The sequence below is a fragment of the Lepisosteus oculatus genome, chromosome 14 (genome assembly GCF_040954835.1).
Source record: "Lepisosteus oculatus isolate fLepOcu1 chromosome 14, fLepOcu1.hap2, whole genome shotgun sequence".
Lineage (NCBI taxonomy): Eukaryota > Metazoa > Chordata > Actinopteri > Semionotiformes > Lepisosteidae > Lepisosteus > Lepisosteus oculatus.
The window spans coordinates 14,586,863-14,601,576 of NC_090709.1; the positions used below are offsets into that span (position 1 = coordinate 14,586,863).

The 14,714-nt window shown below is 48.0% G+C and overlaps 5 non-coding genes across 5 annotated transcripts; 4 read left to right on the forward strand and 1 right to left on the reverse strand.

Moving 5' to 3' along the window:
• Nucleotides 1-1,892: 1,892 nt before the first annotated feature.
• Nucleotides 1,893-1,964, forward strand: trnaa-cgc (transfer RNA alanine (anticodon CGC)). Its single transcript has one exon. It is a non-coding gene; the product is annotated as a tRNA-Ala (tRNA).
• Nucleotides 1,965-8,285: 6,321 nt separating this feature from the next.
• On the forward strand, nucleotides 8,286-8,358 carry trnaf-gaa (transfer RNA phenylalanine (anticodon GAA)). Its single transcript has one exon. It is a non-coding gene; the product is annotated as a tRNA-Phe (tRNA).
• Nucleotides 8,359-8,467: 109 nt separating this feature from the next.
• Nucleotides 8,468-8,540, forward strand: trnav-aac (transfer RNA valine (anticodon AAC)). Its single transcript has one exon. It is a non-coding gene; the product is annotated as a tRNA-Val (tRNA).
• Nucleotides 8,541-9,904: 1,364 nt separating this feature from the next.
• Nucleotides 9,905-9,977, forward strand: trnav-cac (transfer RNA valine (anticodon CAC)). The gene has a single exon. It is a non-coding gene; the product is annotated as a tRNA-Val (tRNA).
• Nucleotides 9,978-10,573: 596 nt separating this feature from the next.
• Nucleotides 10,574-10,645, reverse strand: trnad-guc (transfer RNA aspartic acid (anticodon GUC)). The gene has a single exon. It is a non-coding gene; the product is annotated as a tRNA-Asp (tRNA).
• Nucleotides 10,646-14,714: the final 4,069 nt, after the last annotated feature.

A 14,714-nucleotide genomic window follows, 5' to 3' on the forward strand; every position in this document is an offset into this window, starting at 1 on the left:
GTCTCCTCTATATATTGTAATTGTGTTTTATCTTGTGTATTTTTATTGTTGTTGTCATTCTGTAAAGAGCTTTGAGAAGCCACCTTTTAAGGCGCTATCCCCATGTACCCCATGTATTAAGAAGACCCCCCTATTCCAGTATATTACCTGTAATGTTATATTCAAAAAATCATAAAAAAATAAAGAACACTTTCACAACCCAAAGCAAGGTTGTATAAGGTGAGGGGAGCTGTCTGGTGTGTAAAACACTTGGTTGTAGCATTGTGAATGTTGTGCTTCAAATGCTATTGAGTCATGAAGAGGACCTCCCTATCCCAGTGTATTGCGTGTCTAATAGGTGCCGTATTGAAAAAATCATAACAAAAACTGAAAGAGGTTTCACAACCCAAAGCAAGGCTGGGAAAGGTCAGAGGACCTGCTTAGTGTGTAAAACACTTACTTGCAGCATTGTGGGTGCTGTGGATTAAGTGCTATTGGCTTGTGAACAGCATCCCCCTATCCTAGTGCACAGTGCCACATTCAATAAAACCATGAGAAAAAGAGATTCACAACCCAAAGCTCTGCCAGTCTTCTGTGTAAACAATCATGGACATCATGATTTGAACATCATGGCTGCTGTTTTTAAAAAGCTGTTGAGTAAAGAATAGGAATTTTCCTGCAGAATGAAAACAGGAAATAAAGAAAGGGTTTCAGAAATAAAACAAAGCTTTATTCCCATGCTGACAGTCTGGGTAATTGGAAACTGCTGTTCTGCTTCCTATGGTCATATATGGGTTTTTCGCATGAAACTCTATTGAGCAGTATTTCTGCGTTGTGAATGTATGTATGTATACAGCGGTCCCCCAGTGTTCCAGATGGTGCGTAATTGCGCATCAATCAAAACCCCGACTGTCAGAAAAGAATAATTAGCTCACTGATATGTTTATGGAGGGGTTGTGAAAATTTTCAAAGTCGTGGTCTTTAAAATGCATTTGGTTTGAAGGCGTTCTGTGTTATATGATATGTGATATGGACACAAGAATATTCGTGCGTGGAATAAAAAGACAAACTGAAGGCTGTGAGAACATTCACAATGTACTTTATACACAGAGCAATTGTATATACAAAGCAATTGTTTCATAAAAACGCTACAGGCATGCCAAAATCGTTTTCGAACTTCAAGCTAACTTTACCCCGGTCAAAGTGATGAAGACACAGACATTTAATGAAAACGAATTTGATTCACTCAAAGCTCTGCTCTTTTGTTGTGATGTCATTTTAATTAATGTTAGCTGTGATTAGGTGTCGTTTTTGTCTCTTTTAACTTAAGAGTTAAAGAGTTTAAGAGTCTGCTCCTTTCTTCCTGGTATAGAAATAACATGTTCCATGTTTACAACCACCACTATAAATTATTTGTTCAGCTCTAACGCCTGTCTGCGTTGACAAGGCATCTCAAAATGACATTAAATAAGAACACGATCCTTCTGGTTACCATTCCTGTGGTTGGAGCGTTGTTTCGCCCTTTTTCGTTCTTCTACAATATTTACAGACAGGGCTTTATCACTGGAGTTGTACAGAAGAAGTGTGCATCAGTCAATGAAAATCATCAGTACTGCTGTTGTTCTATGCGTAGTTTAACCGAGAGCACTTAAAAGATGCAAATAGCTTTCAAAGAAAACAGAATTAAAAGACAGTAGAGTAAGGAGGTAAAAAAGTACTCCCCCGTCGAGGAATTAACCACCGCCGCCCGTGTGACTGGATATAAAAATAACCGATTCGTTTTTGCCCAGTCTCTGGAAGCTTCGATGCGATTATTTTTCCTTCCTTATTTCTTCATTCCCATGAATTTACTCTGTAGTAGAGGAAACACGAAAGTGGGAAATTGCAGGCATTCGCCATGAGCACACACCACTGGGGATGTAGCTCAGTGGTAGAGCGCATGCTTCGCATGTATGAGGTCCCGGGTTCAATCCCTGGCATCTCCAAGTGCTTTATATTATTGTGCTCACATCGCAATCTTCTGTTGAGTGAGAACTCTTTGTCGGTGTTCATAGAGAGCCAGGTTTACACAATTAAGTTCAGTCACACACGAAGTGCTACAGTGTTGCTCTGCTGTTTTAGATGTACCTCCAAAGCATTTAGTTCTGTTAACTACAACAAATGATTTGAACTAATTTAACATCATATTCAGGAAATCCAGAGAACGTCGCCACATTTCTCGTGGCTGTTGAAGAAATCACCTGTTAAATCTCACCCGGGATTTCTTGAGAAATCATTCAGCGAGCGAGTCCTCCCCTGGACTCGGCACTAAACTGAAAGCTGCGCGAATTCCTCACTCCGTGTCCTGTACTGTTACAGGTGCTCTCGTGTAGATGTGGAGCACAGCAACAACAACAAGAACACCTTGAACTTTTTCCATATGTGAAGGAAAAGGCAAAAGAGCATGAATAGTATTAATCGCATAAAATATCCATGGTACAACTCGAGAAAGTACTGAAGGACTAAACAACAACCTTTGATGATTACAAGAGATTCAAGAAACACAACCGTCCGCACACGACCGGGGTAAAGTTAGCTTGAAGTTCGAAAATGATTTTGGCACGCCTGTAGCGCTTTCACGAAATCTCGTAGAGTTACAAAAAAACTTGCTTTATGTATAAAATACATTGTGGATGATTTCTCAGCCTTTACTTTTTCGGTTTTATGACATTTTTTTGACCAAGCACGAATATTCTTTTGTCCATATCTCCACAATGGAAGCACAGAACGCCTTCAAACCAAATGCATTTTAAAGACCACGACTTGTGGATATTTCCACAGCCTTTACATCAAACTATCAGTGAGCTAATTATCTTTTTTCATCGATGCGTAATTACGCATGAACTGGAACCCGGGGGACCGCTGTGTGCACACGTTCACAACGCGAGACATACTGTTCAATACGGCTTCGTGCGAAAAACCCGTATATGACCATAGGAAGCAGAACAGCGCAGTCTCCCATTACCCAGACTGTAAGCACGGGAATAAAGCTTTGTTTGATTTCTGAAACCCTTCCTTTACGTCCTGTTTTCATTCAGGTAAGGGTCAACTATATTCACAATACTACTGACAGCAGGAAGATTAAAATATTCTTTTCTCAGCAGCTTATTAAAAACAGCTCCCATGATGTTCAAACCGACGTTTCACACAGAACACTGACACAGCTTTGTGTTCTGAATCTCTTTTTCTCGTGCTTTTATTTAATGTGGCACAATGCACTGGGATAGGGGTATTCTGTTCACAAACCAATAGCATTTAAACCACAGCACCCACAATGCTGCAAGTGTTGTGCACAGTAAGCAGGTCCTCTGACTTTTCCAAGCTTTGTTTTGGGTTGTGGAACCTTTCTTTATATTTTTTAGGATTTTCTGAAGATAACACTACAGGTAATACACTGGGATAGGTGGGTCATCTTCATGGCTTAATAGCATTTCAAATACAGCACCCACACTGCTGAAACCAAGTGTTTTACACACCAGACAGGCCCCGAACCTCATCCAACCTTACTGTGGCTGTGGCCCCTTTCTTTAATTTTTTATGATTTTTTGAAGATAACACTACAGGTAATATAGTGCCATAGGTGGGTCGACTTCATGGCTCAATAGCATTTCAAATACAGCACCCACACTGCTGAAACCAAGTGTTTTACACACCACACAGGTCCCCTAACCTTATACAACCTTTCTGTGGTTGTGGCCCCTTTATTTATTTTTTTAATAAGAATTTTAGTTTTTCAATATGGCACCATTAGACAGGCGGTACATGGGGATTGGGGGGTGCTATTCATGAGTCAATAGCTCTTCAAGCACAACAGCCACAGTGCTGCAACCAGGTGTTTTACACCAGACATTTCCCCTAACCTTATACAACCTCGTTTTGAGTTGTGGAACATTTCTTTATTTTTTAATGTTTTTTTTTACTGTTATCAAGTGTTGTGCTCACTAGGCAGGCCTCCTGACCTTTCACAGTCATGCTTTGTTGTGTGCAACTTTAATTATCTTTTTAGGATTTTTTGAACATGGCAACCTCCACCGAGACGGGTGGGGGGTGTGGGGGTGCTCTTCAATAGCTTTTTCATCTATACACACAAACGGATGTAACCAAGACACTCAGAACCTGTCACGCAGGGGCTGACTGCTGAGGATAGGGATCCAATGCGGTGCCCTTGGTAGGGTTGGCGCGAGACGCAGGCGTAGTCGGAGTAAACAGGCAGGGGCCCGAGTCCGGGAAGGCGTAGTACAGGCGTAGGCACAGAATCGACAGGCGAAGGCGTAGTCGAGGGACTGGCAGGGGTCGGAGTCCGGGAAGGCGTAGAAGTTGCGTCGGTAGGCAGAGGCGTAAACGAAGAGACAGGCTGGGGTCAGGATCCGAGAAAGCTTAAAACAGGTGAAGGTACAAAATCGAGTGGCTAAAGCGGTTGTCGGAAAAGCGGGGTCGAGGTCCAGGGGAGAAGTCGTAGTAAGGCAAAGGTGTAGTTAGTACGTAAGCTCCGGGAGAGAATCTCAATCATGAGCAATGACCGGGGGACAGATGAGGGTTTAAGTAGAGGACTGATTGACATGTGCACGTTTGGTATGGGGAGAGCTCGAGGGAATGCGGGAGCGCTTGCCTGCGTGAGGGAGATTCATGACAGAACCAACAGAATCAACTTGAACTCATAGAAAAACAAGAATGCCCCCGAGACACCTGAATCCCCCTCCTGGACCACTCTGGTATCAACACCCCCAAACCCATCCATACCAGCTAACAAGACTCAGAATCTGTGCAACCCTCCAACCTGGACCAAGAGCAGGATGGGACAAGAACCTGCACCACACTACGTACACAGGTTTGTATTTTTGGCTGAAGATGAAAATGTCTAACATACATTGTTTTGGTTCTAGCAAACAATAAAAATAGTTGTTAAAATCCAAACACACATAATGAGATCACTCTCTGTCAGTATGTGAAACATTCTGGGTCTGGGCTCCTCTGTATTTGGGCTAAAGAGAGTTCAACAACATTATTAAATGCACTGACATCATAATCTGACAAGATCCATTGTTTAGGGGAGACTTGACCACCCACTGTCCCCCTGGTATCGTGAAGCTCATTGTCCTTTAGCTTTCCAAAACCAGAATCACTTGAGACTCTGGGGGGATCGGTGTATGCAAAATATGAATTCCTTATGCAAGAAATTGTATATGGTCAATATAGCGATCATATCTTATCAGCAGATGGTAATCTCCAAGGAACAAGTAATAGGTTTATTCCACGCTGAAAAATGATCAAATGATTGATGAACCCAAGTGATTTGAAAGAAATGTTAAACAACTCAAAGCGAGGTTGTATAAGGTTAGGGGAGCTGTCTGGTGTGTAAAACACCTGGTTGCAGCACTGTGGCTGTTGTGCTTGAAGAGCTATTGACTCGTGAAGAGCACGATGTACTATCCCCATGTACCGCCTGTCTAATGGTGCCATATTGAAAAACTCATAAAAAAATAAAGAAAGGGGCCACAACCACAGCAAGGTTGTATAAGGTTCTGGGGGCTGTCTGGTGTGTAAAACACTTGGTTTCAGCAGTGTGGCTGTTGTATTTGAAATGCTATTGAGCCATGAAGTCGACCCGCCTATGGCACTATATTACCTGTAGTGTTATCTTCAGAACATCATTACAAAATAAAGAAAGGGGCCACAGCCACAGCAAGGTTGTATGAGGTTTGGGGGCCTGTCTGGTGTGTAAAACACTTGGGTACAGCAGTGTGGTTGCTGTATTTGAAATGCTATTGAGCCATGAAGACGACCCACTCGTCCCAGTGTATTACCTGTAGTGTAAACTTCAGAAAATCATTACAAAATAAAGAAAGGGGCCACAGCCACAGCAAGGTTGTATGAGGTTCGGGGGCCTGTCTGGTGTGTAAAACACTTGGGTACAGCAGTGTGGCTGCTATATTTGAAATGCTATTGAGCCATGAAGAAGACCCACCTACCCCAGTGTGTTACCTGTAGTGTTATCTTCAGAAAATCATAAAAAAAATAAAGGTTCCATAACCAAAAACAAAGCTGGGAATAGTCAGATGACCTGCTTAGTGTGCAAAACACTTACCTGCAGCATTGTGGGTGCTGTGGTTTAAATGCTATTGGTTTGTGAACAGAATACCCCTATCCCAGTGCATTGTGCCACATTAAATAAAAGCAAGAGAAAAAGAGATTCAGAACACAAAGCTGTGTCAGTGTTCTGTGTAAAAAGTCGGTATGAACATCATGGGAGCTGTTTTTAATAAGCTGCTGAGTAAAGAATATTTTAATCTTCCTGCTGTCAGTAGTATTGTGAATATAGTTTACCCTTACCTGAATGAAAACAGGACATAAAGGAAGGGTTTCAGAAATCAAACAAAGCTTTATTCCCGTGCTTACAGTCAGGGTAATTGGAGACCGCGCTGTTCTGCTTCTTATGGTCATATACGGGTTTTTCGCATGAAGCCATATTGAACAGTATTTCTCGCTTTGTGAACGTGTGCACACAGCGGTCCACTGGGTTCCAGTTCTTGCGTAATTACGCATCGATGAAAAACCGGAGGTTTAAAAAAAGATAATTTGCTTACTGATAGTTTGATGTAAAGGGTGTGGAAATATCCACAAGTCGTGGTCTTTAAAATGCATTTGGTTTGACGGCGTTCAGTGCTTCCATTGCGAAGATATGGACAAAAGAATATTCGTGCTTGGTCAAAAAAATGTCATAAAAACGAAAAAGTAAAGGCTGAGAAAGCATCCACAATGTATTTTATACACAAAACAAGCATTCTCACAATTCTAAGAGGTTTCGTGAAAGCGCTACAGGCGTGCCAAAATCGTTTTCGAACTTCGAGCTAACTTTACCCCGGTACACGAAAGGTCCCCGGTTCGAAACAGGGCGGAAACAGCCTTCTTTTGTCGCCATGCACAAAAGGGGATTGGGGATTCGCCTAGCGCTGTGATCGAACAGACCCACTCACCTCTTAGGTGTGGCGGGATCTGCACAGTGCATGTCGTAGCGCTTCCTGCTTTCACTTCAATGTGCTTCCTGATGTCAAGTCGTGTGCCGTGCGGAGGCTCTGAAAGCGAGAGCAATGAAAAGGTGCACGACGCTGTGAAAGAAAACAGAGAAGTGAAAGGCAGTCCTTTCTCTAAGGAGGTGAAAGAAAAGCTACTCCCCGTCGGGGAATCGAACCCCAGTCTCCCACGTGACAGGCAGGGATACTTGCCACTATACTAACGAGGAAGACATCGCACGCTCCGACCCCCGGCATCGTGTCCCGACCCAGCGTGCTGGAAGGCGACGCGTGCTGTGATTCCTTTACTGAGCAAAAATGACAACCGAGGAGACGAGAGATCATTTCAGCATTTCGCGTCTGAACGGAAAACACAAACGACCAACTCGGAATGACTTGCCTTTGACGCTTTTCAAAGCCTTCTTTGTGGATGATGACTGCGCCGCCTAGCAGATACAAATGGGTTGTACAACTTTGAACTAGCAAATGGAAGAGGGCAAAGCCCCCTCTCTTTTAGTCCAGGTTCGATCTGTCTCCCAGAATCACCAGGCGCACGCACACACACACACCCGTGCCGTTGAAGTGCTCTGCTTCATTTCTAAGGGCAACTCAACATTCACTCCTACCCCGAGTGCAGAAAAGACAGCGTCCGCAGCAACAGCAGCTCAGGTCTCTGCACAGGAGCTAAGCTGCCCCCATCTCCTCTGCTCTGCGGCTCCTGCGGAGTGGAGTCCTGCCTGGAGCCGTGTTTGCAGGCGGCGGCTCCCCGCGCCCTGTCTGTGCGTCGTGTCCAAGAGCTCCTGGGAGGAAGAGAGAGCCCTCCCACGCGGGGGCTTTTCCACGGTCTGTGTGAGGATGGGCGGGTGTGTCCAGTAGCTTATCGAGCGGAAGCCTGGGGCGGCGGAGAGCTGTGATCGTGCAGACCTTGAGGTGTCACCTCTTTGTCTGCTTTTCCGCCCCCCCTCCGCCCGAGCTCTGCTCCAAAGTAGCCCGGCTACCCCTCACACCTGCACGTGTCACAACCTAAGGTGTGGTCATGAGACACACTTATGGGGTGTTGTTCTGTTCTTGTTAATTGTTTCCTGCCCGTCGCAGGCAGGAGTCCATGCGAGGAAGATGCGCTGGACAGAGCTCAGAGGGCGCAGCTGCGTGGCTTTCCTTCTGAGTGACGTTCCTGCAACACTCTCCCGCTCCTCTTGGTGCGCTCATGCCGCAACACAGGAAGGCTGGAGCAGGTGGCTGTGGGCTCTGTGCACCGCCGAAATAGCTCAGTTGGGAGAGCGTTAGACTGAAGATCTAAAGGTCCCTGGTTCGATCACGGGTTTCGGCATTTTGTTTCATCGCGCCCTTTGTTCCTCTCTCCAGCGCCCCCTGCCTAAAGTGACGCGTCCCTTTCTCAGCCCGAAACGCAAGCGAGACACCAGCAGCGGTCCCTGTAGGTTTCCGTAGTGTAGCGGCTTTCACGTTCGCCTAACACGCGAAAGGTCCCCGGTTCGAGACCGGGTGGAAACAGTCTCGTTTTGCACGCTCCTGTACTTCACAGAGGTCTTGAGAGACCGGTCATTTGTTCCCAATGTATTTCCGGTGCCTTCGTGCACTCTTGTACCAAACGCACGTTCCTTCTGTACGCGGAGCCGATCATTTGCAATTGGGCTGTGCCGACAGACCAGGACGAGCTCTGTCGGCTCAAAAGCAGCGCAGGACCTGCAAGAACAACAGAAAGATTAGCATCCAGCGGGGGCCTCTTAGTGAGCCCAAGATCTCATCAAGAATCGGCTCCAGCAACAGGGCTGGGCGCATTGTTCCATTCTCCGACCACTCTCGGTGTAAACAAGTCCCTCCTGGTCTCTGCTTGAAATGCACTTTCCTACGTTTGCTTTGGTGTAACTGGCTTCCCCTGCATGGGCGAATGTGAAGAAGATCCTTAGTAAGTCATTGAAGAAAACCGAGAAGAGGTCGGAGTGGCCTCTGTCGTTCATCAACGATCCAGTCAGGCAGTACTCCTCTGCAAAGCGCCGTTCGTTCACATCGATTGGCTTTTTTTGGCCTTCATTCGTGCAAGTAGTAAAAGCAGACGCCCCTATTCTGCCGTGACCCGGATTCGAACCAGGGTTGTTGCGGCCACAATGCAAAGTACTGACCACTATACGATCACGGCGAGTTACCGATACACACGTGGCAGGGCGGAAAAGGCTGTGCTCTCTTCGTGTGACATAATTCGGAAAAGTCCTGACGTTGCATTTCAACTGAGCCCCAGTATACATCGACCCTTCGACACTCTGAGTGACAACTCTCTTGCATGTTTTCTCATATTTATGTAGTTTGCTTGCATGATGCTGGGAACAGCGCGGTTGTTCGCTGCCATATGGTCTAGGGGTTAGGATTCCTGGTTTTCACCCAGGCGGCCCGGGTTCGACTCCCCGTATGAGAACGTGTTGGTTTTGCCTCCTGCTTTCCAAAAGATCAGCACCGTGTACGAAGGAGCCGCATTAAAACCACTCGAACGTGCAAAACGTGCGAGAAGAGGGGGCGCTTCTTTCCAACCGAAACTTCTCGCGTGTGAGACGAGCTGATCATCGCTGTGGGAGGGTTACTCTGGTAGACAGGGCTGACCTTCGGCAATAGGATTTATACTCTCCAAGATGATATTTGCACTTTCTGGAGAGGCGATTTTCTCCACTTCAGTAGCCCGATTTCGTCGATTGCGTGGAGAGGGCTGTAGAATGTGGCACCGCCTTTCCTGCTCCGTCAATGACAGGCGTGCTGGTCTCTGGAGAGAGAGCACGGTCCATCAGCGCACTCCAATAAAGGCACTGGAAGCAGCTGAATCGCATTGGCGAAGCTCAGCGCTGGGCCGCTGGGCACGTCTTACCACCGTTTCTGTAGTGTAGTGGTTATCACGTTCGCCTCACACGCGAAAGGTCCCCGGTTCGAAACCGGGCGGAAACAGCCTTCTTTTGTCGCCACGCACAAAAGGGGATTGGGGATTCGCCTAGCGCTGTGATCGAACAGACCCACTCACCTCTTAGTGTGGCGGGATCTGCACAGTGCATGTCGCAGCGCATCCTGCTTTCACTTCAATGCGCGTCCTGATGTACCCCGGTCTCCCGCGTGACAGGTGGGCACAGGTGACAGGTCCTATACTAACGAGGAAGACATCGCTCTCTCCGACCCCCGGCATCGTGTCCCGACCCACCGTGCTGGAAGCCGATGCGTGCTGTGATTCCTTTACGGAGCCGAGGAGCTGAGAGATCATTTCAGCATTTCGCGTCTGAACGGAAAACACAGACGACCAACTCGGAATGACTTGCCTTCTTTGTGCGTTCTTTGTGCATCGAACAGACCCACTCACCTCTTAGTGTGGCGGGATCTGCACAGTGCATGTCGCAGCGCTTCCTGCTTTCACTTCAATGTGCTTCCTGATGTCGAGTCGTGTGCCGTGCGGAGGCTCTGAAAGCGAGAGCAATGAAAAGGTGCACGACGCTGTGAAAGAAAACAGAGAAGTGAAAGGCAGTCCTTTCTCTAAGGAGGTGAAAGAAAAGCTACTCCCCGTCGGGGAATCGAACCCCGGTCTCCCACGTGACAGGCGGGGATACTTGCCACTATACTAACGAGGAAGACATCGCGTGCTCCGACCCCCGGCATCGTGTCCCGACCCAGCGTGCTGGAAGGCGACGCGTGCTGTGAATCCTTTACGGAGCAGAAATGACAACCGAGGAGACGAGAGATCATTTCAGCATTTCGCGTCTGAACGGAAAACACAAACGACCAACTCGGAATGACTTGCCTTTGACGCTTTTCAAAGCCTTCTTTGTAGACGACGACTGCGCCGCCTAGCAGATACAAATGGGTTGTACAACTTTGAAGTAGCAAATGGAAGAGGGCTAAGCCCCCTCTCTTTTAGCCCAGGTTCGATCTGTCTCCCAGAATCACCAGGGCGCACGCACACACACACACCCGTGCCGTTGAAGTGCTCTGCTTCATTTCTAAGGGCAACTCAACATTCACTCCTACCCCGAGTTCAGAAAAGACAGCGTCCGCAGCAATAACAGCTCAGGTCTCTGCACAGGAGCTAAGCTGCCCCCATCTCCTCTGCTCTGCGGCTCCTGCGGAGTGGAGTCCTGCCTGGAGCCGCGTTTGCAGGCGGCAGCTCCCCGCGCCCTGTCTGTGCGTCGTGTCCAAGAGCTCCTGGGAGGAAGAGAGAGCCCTCCCACTCGGGGGCTTTTCCACGGTCTGTGTGAGGAGGGGCGGGTGTGTCCAGTAGCTTATCGAGCGGAAGCCTGGGGCGGCGGAGAGCGGTCCCTGCAGGTTTCCGTAGTGTAGCGGCTATCACGTTCGCCTAACCCGCGAAATGTTCCCGGTTTGAGACCGGGTGGAAACAGCCTCGTTTTGCACGCTCCTGTACTTCACAGAGGTATTGAGCGACCGGTCATTTGTTCCCAATGTATTTCCGGTGCCTTCATGCACTCTTGTACCAAACGCACGTTCCTTCTGTACGCGGAGCCGATCATTTGCAAATGGGCTGTGCCGACAGACCAGGACGAGCTCTGTCGGCTTAAAAGCAGCGCAAACCGAGAAGAGCTCGGAGTGGCCTCTGTCATTCATCAACCATCCAGTCAGGCAGTACTCCTCTGTAAAGTGCCGTTCGTTCACATCGATTGGCTTTTTTTTACCTTTATTCGTGCAAGTAGTAAAAGCAGACGCCCCTTTAGGGAGCCTGTCAGCACCCGGAGTTTTCCCCTTCTGTAAGCTCTCCATAGCCTCTCAGCTCTTCTACTGTCAAATCCCCCTCAAGTACTTCCCTATCTTCTTCACTCAAAACGTTTTCTAGCTTTGAGGTAAAAAAATGAATTTCTTCATCCTTTACCTCTGTAGAGCTGTACAGTCTTGAGTAGAAGTGTCACGCCCTCTGCAGCCAGACGGCGGTCCTTCTCTGTCCTGTCCCTAGTTTCTGGTCTGCTGTCCTTCCTGTCCCTCTCTTTCCCTTGGGTTATATATTTCCGGGTCTTGCACTCTGTCCTCGCTCAGCACTGACGTTCGGATGTCCTGAGACCCGCCTAGCACCAGGGCGCCCCATGTCCGCTCCCTGAGGGCACAGGTATCTATACGGCATTCCTGAACTCTTTGCACTAATGAGCCCGGGCCTTTTTCCCGTCTCGCCGCTACGCATATGGGTCTTTTTCTGCCCTCCTGCTCCCCACGGTTAGTCCCTTTGGACGTCCGTGACAAGAAGGCCTCGATGCAGGAGAGGATAGCACTCAGCTCTGTACTCTCTCTTCCCTCCTCATCAACTACACTTTCCATGACAGACTTGGAGCCTACCACTTTCCTGAAGAAGAAGCGAGTACACTTCTCATTTTCTTCCAAGAACTGCACTCTGCTTCTTAACAGCACTCCTCGAATACTTTCTTCCGCTATGCTCCGGATGTCCTTTTTTAAAAGGGTGATATCCTCAAGCACATCGAAGCCACTGTGCAGCATCGTGTAGAGATGCTGCAGCTGCCTCTGTTTCCTGGCTAGCACTCCTCTCCGTCTGGCAGCAGCCTTCCTTCCCTCAGCCATGAAAAAGGCCTTTGTCCTCACCTTCACCTCCTCCCACCACTCTCCTACTGACCCGTACAGACACTGCAAGGACAGCCACTGTGATAGTTTCTCCTTGTAGCGGGATACTACCCCCTCGTTCTCTAGCAGCTTTGTGTTGAGTTTCCAGAGGCCTGGGCCAAAGACAGTCCCGCCCTGGAGTTCCACTCTACACCCTAAAGCCTGATGATCTGAGAAGACAGGCTGAAGAGTGACCCCAACAACTTTCACTCTCTCTGAGACAAAGCAATAGTCAATTCTGGAGCTGCTATTCCTCCCTGACCATGTATATCCTGCTGTTGTGGGATATATACATCTATATGTGTCTGAGAGTTTAAAGTCTTGAACTAAGTTTTGCAGGGCCAGTGAGCTGGAATCCAATTTTATCGGAGAGCTAGACTGCCTGTCTGTGTGCTCTAAGATACAATTAAAATCCCCTCCCACTATCACGTCTGTGCAACATAACAATAGGGGAGAGAGTGCCTTGAGTAGCTCCACCCTTCCTCCCACGTCAGTAGGACAACACACATTGATTAGCCGCAGGTTAACGGTCCCCCATTCCACATCCACACACAGCAACCTGCCATCTATGACCCTCTGAATACTTTTCAATTTGAATGCCCATCCTTTGAAAAGAACGGCCACGCCAGAGGCTCTGTTGTTATTGTCCCCTGACCAAACAGAAGGTCCTTTATCCCACCTATCTTCAAAGCTTTTATACCTCTCTTGATAGGCTAAAGCACACTCCGGCAACATCAACACATCTCCCTCTCTCTGCTGGAGGTAATCAAAGACAGACTGGCATTTAACTCTGTCACTGATACCTCTGGTGTTAAGAGAAATTATGTTTAGAGCCATATTACATAAGAAAGTGGAACCAGTGTTTACAAAACACATTTCTCTTCTGTCTCACCTGTTACCTTCTTCTTTTTCTTTTTCTTCTTACCAATTTCCTGCCAGCCATCCTCTGAATGAGCCTTCATCAGGGTGGCAGCAGTAAAAGCGTTCACGGAGTCCATTTCAAGGAAGGGGGTAGAGGGAGGGGTGGAGGGGTTCCAGCTGTCCCCATCGCCATGCTCTCCTTCCTCCTCGCTCGGGGAGAAAACAGAGTCATTTTTCCTTTTCCTCAAGTCCAGCTCCTGGGAGCACTGAGGGGAAAGGGGTGCAGCTGATGCACCAGTCTCCTCTTCCCCCTCACCCACCAGCTGCTGCAGATCCTCCGTGATGGACTGGATGGAGGAGAGGAGGGCATCTGTAGGACTTGCAGAGTCTGAGAAAAGCAGCTCCGCTGAATCCTGGGTATCCTCGCTGGACCCGCTCCACCGGGGGGCCCCACACTGGCTCTCGTTCTGAGGAGCAGGAGTGGGGGAGGGGTCCTCGCTGTTCTCAGGGGTTTTCAAACCCTCATGCTTGTCTGGAGCAGTCTGCGGTTGTGGGGGCGTAGTGGATTTCTCTTCCACCGGCCCCGGAGCCACAGCAGGACTGATCCTGGCTGGAGGCTGAGAGTCTTTGTCCAACAAGGGTTCTTTGTTTGACTTGTTTGCTTTGGCTTTTCGGGCCAGTTTGGCTGAAACAAGCACTGCCTCATCCTTTCTCATTTTGAGTTTATTGGCGTAGGCGTGAGGGCAGTTCTTAAAAACGTGTCCTTCCGAGCCACATAAATTGCACTTTGGCAGCATTGAATAGTCAGAGGCTAAATGTTCCTGTTTGCCACAGGTCTTGCAGCATTTCACAGTGCAGGATGATGCCAGGTGTCCCACAGCACCACAGCGCCGACACACCTTTGGTTGTCCCACATAAAAAACATAGCCATTGCAGGCGCCCAGCCGGATTGTAGAGGGCAGGTGCCTTAAGCCTCCATTTACATTGTCCGGTAGCAAGCGAACTTCGAATTTCCTTGCTCCTGTTTTTATACCGTCAACATCTCTAACCTCAGTTCCATGGTGGACGGTGCAGTACTGGTTAAGCCAGGTGTGAATGTCCTCCGTCTTTGCCAGTTCCGAGAACATAATAACATGCACCGTTTTCCTCTCTCTCTGTGTCTGAGGCTGCAAGTTGATCTTCTCAAGGGCAGGAACTTTCCCTCTTTTTGCCTCAAACACATCC